The sequence below is a fragment of the Muntiacus reevesi genome, chromosome 12 (genome assembly GCF_963930625.1).
Source record: "Muntiacus reevesi chromosome 12, mMunRee1.1, whole genome shotgun sequence".
NCBI classification, from domain to species: domain Eukaryota; kingdom Metazoa; phylum Chordata; class Mammalia; order Artiodactyla; family Cervidae; genus Muntiacus; species Muntiacus reevesi.
The window spans coordinates 78,811,009-78,820,515 of NC_089260.1; positions in this window are offsets into that span (position 1 = coordinate 78,811,009).

Below are 9,507 nucleotides of genomic sequence, written 5' to 3' on the forward strand. Positions count from 1 at the left end.
GCTGTTTAATGCTATATTGCTATGCTCTTTTTGAGAATCAGGCCCTATCTGGCATACCAAGGAAGAAGGATATGAATGGTTTTCCCTGGGTGCAGGAAATGAGTGGGTACATTTTTTGCAATGAAATTTTTTAAATTATAAAACCATCTGTGAGTTGGTCTTTTTTTTATTATTGTCATATGCCAGTAAATAATAATAAAATATTCCTTCCTAAAAGAAAAACTGTTATCTAACTGTGGAAAATTCTGAAAGAGTTGGGAATACCTGACCACCTGACCTGCCTCTTGAGAAATCTGTATGCAGATCAGGAAGCAACAGTTAGAACTGGACATGGAACAACAGAATGGTTCCAAATAGGAAAAGGAGTACATCAAGGCTGTATATTGTCACCCTGCTTATTTAACTTATATACAGAGTACATCATGAGAAACGCTGGGCTGGAGGAAGCACAAGCTGGAATCAAGATTGCTGGGAGAAATATCAATAACCTCAGATATGCAGATGACACCACCCTTATGGCAGAAAGTGAAGAGGAACTAAAGAGCCTCTTGATGAAAGTGAAAGAGGAGAGTGAAAAAGTTGGCTTAAAGCTCAACATTCAGAAAGCTAAGATCATGGCATCTGGTCCCATTACTTCATGGCATATAGATGGGGAAATAGTGGAAACAGTGGCAGACTTAATTTTTTTGGGTTCCAAAATCACTGCAGATGGTTACTGTAGCCATGAAATTAAAAGACGCTTACTCCTTGGGAGGAAAGTTATGACCGACCTAGACAGCATACTAAAAAATAGAGACGACACTTTACCAACAAAAGTCCGTCTAGTCAAAGCTATGGTTTTCCCAGTAGTCATGAATGGATGTGAGAGTTTGGACTATAAAGAAAGCTGAGCATGGAAGAATTGATGCTTTTGAACTGTGGTGTTGGAGAAGACTCTTAAGAGTCCCTTGGACTGCAAGGAGATCCAACCAGTCCATCCTAAAGGAGATCAGTCCTGAATATTCATTGGAAGGACTGATGCTGAAGCTGAAACTCCAATACTTTGGCCACCTAATGTGAAGAACTGATTCATTTGAAAAGACCTTGATGCTGGGAAAGATTGAAGGCAGGAGGAGAGGGGGATGACAGAGGATAAACTGGTTGGATGGCATCACCAACTCAATGGAGATGAGTTTGAGGAAACTCTGGGAGTTGGTGATGGACAGCCTGGTGTGCTGAAGTCCATGGGGTCGCAAAGAGTTGGACATGACTGAGCGACTGAACTGAACTGAAGACCTAAACAGTTACTGCAATACTATTGAGATTTAATTGTATTATGTAGCTAGAATGGGCCCTTAACACACAAGGGCCCAACTGCACACTTGAGGAGCACATTACAGAGGTATTTGGATTTCAGTTTCATTTGAGCGTGTTTTCAAATAACCGCCCTGGTCACTCTGTTTCAGTGTTTTATTTATTTATTTATTTAAATTGAGTAACTCACTTTAATTGGGGAATAGCTACTTTACAATATTGTGATGGTTTTTGCCATGCATCAACATGAATCAGCCACAGATATTCATGTTTCCCCCTCCCCCATCCTGAATGCCCTTCCCACCTTCCTCCCCACCCTCTCTCTCTGGTTGTCCCAGAGCAGGCTTTTGATTCCCTGCTTCATGCACTGAATTTGCACTGGTCATCTATTTTAGATATGGTAATGTACGTGTTTCACTGCTATTCTTTCAAATCATCAGTGGGAGAAGGCAGGGTGGGATGTTTCATGTTCTAAACTTTTGAACACAAATAGAAAGCATGTGGTCACATAGAATGTTAGAACTAAAGGAACTCAGCTTCTGTTCCATCATCTTCACAAGCATTGCTTACGTTTGCTTTAAAGTTTAAATGCAAGAATATCTAGTACCACAGGTGTTGGAGACACAAAGTGATCCCAAAGGGAGCTTTTGCTTTTTTTCAGTTGCTAAGTCATGTCCGACTCTTTGTGGCCCCATGGACAGCAGCATGTCAGGTTTCCTGTCTTTCACTATCTCCAGGAGTTTGCTCAAACTCATACCCATTGAGTCGATGATGCCATCCAACCATCTCATCCTCTGTCACCCTCTTCTCCTCCTGCCCTCAGTCTTTCCCAACATCAGGGTCTTTTCCAGTGAGTTGGCTCTGCACATCAGGTGCCTGAAATTTTGGAGCTTCAGCTTCAACATCAGTCCTTCCAATGAGTATTCAGGGTTGATTTCTTTTCGGATTGCCTGGGTTGGTCTCCTTCCAGTTCAAGGAACTGTCAATTCTTTCCCATTTATGCTAAACCATTATGAACTTATTGGAAGCTCGCCAAATTCACTTCCATAGAGAATATAGTATCTACTTAAAGGATAAAGTGTTTTAGTCAGCATGGGCTGCTCTAAAACATACCACATGCTGGCTGGCTTAAACAACAGACATTTGTTTTTCACAGTTCTGGAGGCTGGTAAGTCCAGGGTGAAGATGCTGGCCAGTTTGGTTCTTGGTAAGGGCTCTCTTCTTGGGTTGCAAATGGCTGTCTTGTTGCTGTGTCCTCACATGTTAGAGAAAGGAAACTCTGATGTCTACTCCTCTTCTTAAAAGGGCACTAGTCCCACCATGGGGGCTCTACCTTTATGAAATCATCTAAATTTAATCACACCCCCAAAGCCCTACCTCCTGATGCTATACCTTAGGGGTAGGGCTTCAAGAAATAAATTTGAGGTGGGACACAAACATTCAGTCCAAGACAATCAGTAATGAAATTGTACCACTTTGAAGATAATTTGAGGGAGAAGTCAGAAAATGATATGCTCTGTGTTCAAACTTTGCTAACTTAGCCACTGGCTGCTCCACAGAGACTCGGTCTTTGATATCTGCTCCTTGCTAGCACTCAGCCCTCCACTGTTTCCTGGATCCTCCCACATGCATTAGGATCTTCATTAGAAGCATGATGACTGGATAGGTCTGCAGAATTCCAGGTCTCAGATCTAGACATTGTGGCCTAGACCACACGGTTCACTGGCTGGTGTGGCAAAGCCATGTTGAATCCAAGGGTGTAAGCATAGAAGCAGATCATCATCTCCTGAATCCTTATCCTTTCTCTCACCTGTAGTTTGCTGCCCTAGTCTTTTTGCTTGTTTGTTTTGTTTTTAAGTTAACGAAATACCAGCTGCCTATCAGATAGGTCTGTTCAATTTTACTCTTATCTAAATGATTAAATCCAAATCTGTACAGATCTGTTCTTCCCATTCATGACTCTTTTTCCAAGTGTCCCACATTCTTCCTTTAGTTGTTGTTGTCACCATTATTCTCCCAGCTTCTGTAATCTTGGACATTTTCTCTTTTGCTCTTTCAACAAAATTTCAAGATCTGTAATCAAGTTCTTTCCATTTACCCTGGTTTCAATCCAGATCAAATTTCATCTAAGATTGTGCTTCACTAACCCTGCCACTAACCCTCTTTCCTACGGCCATATGAACCTTTCCAAATACCATTTCCATCATGTCACTGTTCCCCCAAGAATTTGCAATAGTTTCCTAATGTATCAAAATAGTTTGCTAATGTATCGAAATTATCTCCCCTGAGGCCTGAGGATGCTGGAGGAAATGATATAGGAAAGTTTTTTTCAACTAAACATTCCAGTTTTCAATTAAAGATGTTTTTCCATAAGTCGACATCTTTCTTTTATACATAAGAAGGATGTGTTAACTGATGTAGGGGCTTAGTAAATATTTCTTGAATAGAGAAAAGAACTTTATGGTTAGTATGTGAAACTGTAACTCCCCTAAATATGGTACTTTGTCCATATTCATTTATGGATACTGTTTTATTTATCTATAGCTGCATTAATAAGCTATTTAAAACCTTGGTGGCTTAAAACAATGATTTTATTACCTTTCATATTTCTGTGGGATGCCTGGGGTCATCAGGGCAGTTCTTCTGCTGATCACTCTTGAGTTCTGTCATGCAGTTGTAGTTAGATGGAGGCTTGGCTGAGATGCCAGGATAGCTGCTCCTGTTTCCCACTTTAAGTGGCCTCCTCTGTCCCCGTGTGGCCTCTCTACGTTTTCTGTCAATGTGATCTTTCCAGAAGGAAAGCCAGACTTCTTATGTGAAGACTCAATGTTTCCAAAACTAAAAAGTGGAAGCTGCCAGGTCTATAAAGCTTAGGCTCTAGCTGGTATAGTGTCAGTTCTGCCATATTCTGTTATTTAAATCAAGTCCCAGGAAAGCCCAGCTTCAATGACGGAGGGGTCTACACATGGTGTAAATTCAAAGAGATGTGGTTCATTGGGAGCCATCTTTGGAGACCAGGGTACCATCCTCTGGCTCTTACTGATTCATAGCCTTTTACATGAAAAATGTGCTTACCTCTGCAAATCTCACCCTAAATATGATATCAGTTTAAATTCCAGGATATTGTCAACAAAATCAGGTGCTGGTATGGATGTGACTGCTCAAAGTCGTCTTCTCATATGCACTTTCTCAGGTGCAGAGACCAGTGAAGAAGAGAAGATTATCCACCCACCCCCAACCAATCTCTTTCATGTAGTGGTGAAAGAGACAGAAAAACTTCAGCAGACTCCCATGTTCAAAAAGAGGAGAAAAGGGAGACATGAGCATTTCCTGATTTATAGCAATTCTAAAATTCAACCTGGTGCATATCCCAATTTCTCTAACTCAAGGCAGAGGATAGTCCTTGATTAAGGTAAGTTTTGCTTTTTAGGAATGGTTTCCCTCTGCTCTTGGTTTTATCCTCTGGGTTCTGGCTCTGAGTCATTCTTCCATTTTCATTAAAATGGCCTATGTTTGTAGCTGTATAACTCTCAACCTGTTTCCTATCTCTTTGGAAGTTAAGGGCCCAAAGTGAAGGCAAACTGGGGTGGCTAGTCTATGAACATGCCCCAATGAATCACACCTCCTGTTCATATTCTTCTGTGGTTCCCCTACTCGTTGAATCTGGGCTGGCCCAGTGATCTGTTTTAACCAATGGACAATGGCAGTCTTCTGATTTTGTACTTTGGGGATGCCTGAGCCACCACCATGTAAGAGGTCTCGTTTCCCTGCTGCAAAGACCACATGTAGAGTCTACATAGAGAGGAAGTAACTTGAGACTAGGCAGACGGAGAGAGACCATGTCAACCCAGTATCCTGGTTGAACCTCCAGATGAACCCATGCTAAACTTTTACCTGACTGCAAGCACATGAAAGAATCCAAGTGAAACTACCAGAAGAACTTCCCGTTGAGCCTAGTCAACCTTTGGAACTGCGAAAGGTAAAGTCATTTTAAGCCATTAAATTGGGGTGGTTTGTTATGCAGCAGTAGAAAACCACACATAATCCATTCACTGAAAGTTACTGAACTGCCCATCTGTGCCTGAAGCTGCATTAGGTGACGTGAATGTAAGACAAAATAAAGCATTGATTCTGAGCTCTACCTCATTTTTGTTAATGAAAGATTTTTGTAAAAGGAAATGTTTCAATTTTTTTTTAAATTTTAAGGGTGAAAGATTTCTGTTTAAAATATACCAGCAGTGAATTCTTTTTTAAAAAGAAATAATCACTCTGAGATTTTTCAAATTTTTAATTTTTCACATTAAAGTTTTTAAATAGTGAAGCATACCAGAGTTTTTAATAACAGAATTTGATTCAGCAAATATTATCTGATCCTTTGCTACATGTTTCCTCAGTATATTTTAAAAATCTGTGTGAAATTCAAGTGCTGTTTTCCACCTGATATCTACTAGCTTGCATGGGACTTGTTAAGTTATTTGGGGGATCCTAGTTTTGTCTATTAGCATGTATTCTTGTTATTATCGTGCATCCCATGGTTGTTTCCTTATTGCTTCAGCAAGAATTATATTAGGTTGTTCAGTTTCTAAATGACCTAATTAGCAGCAGTTTTTCCATTTTTTTTCCTTTAGAATTCTCTTAGTCTACAGTTGGACTCCCTCTCTATTACTCTCTTTTCCTCCCTAAGTTTTACTCAACATTCTGCTAATGAGTTCACATTCCACTCTTGTCCCTCCATGGATTGTTGCCCATGCGTTTGGAGACTTCCTTGCCTTAATTAATGGGGGAAAAAAATCTCTTCTTGGTCTTTCCTTGCTAGATATTGCTGGCTCTGGGTTTCTAGTTCTTACCTCTGATGTGTCTTTGTTTTTCACATAAAGAGAGATCATAAAGCAGAGAGAAGCCCTGAAGACCATATAATTTTATGGATAATCAAACTTTGGCCAGAGAGCCAAGTGACTTATTCAAAGAACTACAGTTAGTGGCACAATCAGGGCCAGAATACATATCTCCAAACTAAGAAATTCTGGTTTCACCATAGTAATGAATTCACTCTCAGACCACATCAAACTAATGCAGGTAGGCTAACTGATGCTTGATCAACCCGTTCTATTTACAATTAATTAATAAATTTTCATTATATCTCAATTAGATTCTCTGTCTTGGACTACAACTGGGGGAAAATAAGAGAAAAAAGAGAAGTAGAGTGAGTTCATAAGCTGTGAGGTGTACAGCAGCAGTTCATAATATTTATTATTGCTTAGGGTTTTGATGAATGCTGTTGAGCCTCTCATTACTTTATTCAAGAAATATTTACTGAGTATCTACTCTTTGCATATCTGTGTGTATGTGTGAACACATACACAAATAAACATAATTTCCTTAGATCTTCTTTTAGGGAGCCACTGTGTGAATGGTGTCAGTATCCTCATAAATATCTTATAATACATATAAGTTTCATACCCATAGCAATATACCAAAAATTAGTTGCTTTTTTAGGGAAATGCATACTGTGATTCCTTATAGATAGTTTACCTTCATAATTATTCCCATGTCTTCAATTCTTAGAATCATCTAATTCTTGTATTTCATAGTGGAGGACCTCAGACTCAAACACCTTCAAAGGCCATGTAGTTATGGTAAATGAGTGAAGTAGGTGGAGACTTGGAGACAGAGGTGGTGTTGAGACTACAAGTCGTGTTTGAAGGGGCAGCTGCCACTCCATATCAGGTGATTTTTGTCATGTGGGATATCAAGGGCTAGTACTTCTAGAACTTCTGTATTTCTAAGAGAGGCTGGAAATCTTTCTTTATATGAAATCTCCTGATTTTTATAATGTTGATGACTAATCAAAAACATTTAAAACCTCTGCATTGGCCAAATGGAACATGTGTACCTAATTAAAATCCTGGACATATAGTTTGCCCTAGCACCCTTTGTGTGCCTTCTCCATTTGCAGAGACAAATTGCAAGATCCAAGCTTCCAAGCCACAGGATTCTCTCGTTTCTAAGGATTCTGGAAGTGAGGGCTCAAGGGAAATAGTCCTAACTCAGTGACCTCTGGAGTGGTCAAACAACCCACCCACCGATTTGCTTGGTCAGTTCCCACTTAATGCCACTGAGAGAATAAAAATCCCTTTCTAGAGAAAATGCAGGGAAAAGTGTTGCTCCTTTTGCAGAGATCAAAATAAGGGCTATCTTGCTTTCATTCAAACTATAGTAATTATTCTAGAAATTAAGATGTAGTATTGGTATGCATGCTACCCAATGGGTGTGTTTGATGTTTGGCCCTACATGGATCATGCGAACACAAATCTGTACATGGCAACTTGAATCCTATTTCTCCACACTCAATAATTAGTGTCTGATATTAGCTCCAACTTCTCAGTTCAAGGTCCTCAGTAGTCTCCTAAACTTCAAATCTAATTGCCTGTCTTATTTCATTTTCTCATTTGTCAAATATTTATAGACTGCCTCCTAGGTGCCAGATATGTTTTAAACACTAAAGATATATGACAGTTAATCACATAGACATGGTCTATTCACCCACAAAGCTTACTCTCTGTGAAGCCTAGGGAGACAATAGTCATGTAAACAAATGAATAAATAACACAGTTTCAAGCAGTGATAATTGTTATGAAGAAAGTAAAATGGGTAAATGGGATAGGAGTGATTGAGGAAAAGCTGTACTGCACAGTCATTTGGATTGAGACCTGAATGGTGAGAAGGTGACAGCAATGCAAAGATATGGGGGAAGAGGGTTGCAATCAAGGGAAACATCTGGTGCAAAAGCCTGTCACAGGACTGGACTTGAAGCATTTAAGGATCAGAAAGTCAACCTGTGGCTGGAAAGTCTAAGCTGACTTCTTTCCAGTATTTACCCATTTATAATCCTGATTTTGACAGAACTTGCCTAGTTCTATTTATCAGCTACCTTTGCTGGTTCTCTCCAAGGTACTGATGAAAGATTGTGTCCGTCTTTGGAGAGTTTATCCACTACTAAAACCTTATATATTACCTCAGTGTTGTCTTCACCTGAGTATATGTACTAACTTATGAATTCAGGTAAATTTTCTATGCATGGAAATGGCAAGAAAACTTGCCATATTTACAGATTTCTTCTCTCTGGAACCCAGGAACCATATGAAGTAGTCGAGAAAGATAATGTCCTGAACTAAAGCAGTGGCTGGGATAGAATCATCAGTACCTGATAGCCCACTAGACATGTCTGTGTGGATGTGGATCTATGTAATGCGAGTGAGGGGGCACACTAAGGGAAAATGACCCCAAAGTGTCAGACTTTAGTCAATGGTAGACGACAAGTGCTACTCACTGAGATTCAGAAAACAGGAGGAGAAGTAGGCTTTATTTGGATGAAGGTGGGTAGGTGAATACAGGTAATGGAAGGTAAGAAAGAGTGGAGAGTTAAGAAGGAATAATTCCCGAATCTGAACAGCAGGTAGACTCTTTCTGCCATCTTAGACTGGAACTTCAAATAAATATTGCCAAGTAAGAATGATTACAATGGGAAAACAGATCTGTAATATAATTGAATGCCATTAGTTTTCTACATTCTGATAAAATAATTTTACAAGGAGTACATCAAAGCTGTATATTGTCACCTGCTTATTTAGCTTATATGCAGAGTACATCATGCGAAATGCTGGGCTGGATGAAGCACAAGTTGGAATCAGGATTGCTGGAAGAAATATCAATAACCTAAAATATGCAGATGGCACCACCCTTATGGCAGAAAGTGAAGAGAAACTAAAGAGCCTCCTGATGAAAGTGAAAGAGAAGAGTAAAAAAGCAGGCTTAAAACTCAACATTAAGAAAACTAAGATCATGGCATCCAGTCCCATTACTTCATAGTAAGTAGATGGGGAAACAATGGAAACAGTGAGAGACTTTATTTTTGAGAGCTCCAAAATCACTGCAGATGGTGACAGCAGCCATGAAATTAAAAGATGCTTACTCCATGGGAGGGAAGTTATGACCAACCTAGACAGTATATTAAAAAGCAGAGACTTACTTTGCCAACAAAGGTCCATTTAGTCAAAGCTATGGCTTTTCCAGTAGTCATGTATGGATGTGAGAGTTGGATCATAATGAAAGCTGAGTACCAAAGAACTGATGCTTTTGAACTGTGGTGTTGGAGAAGACCCTTGAGAGTCCCTTGGACTGTAAGGAGATCCAACCAGTCCATCCTGAAGGAAA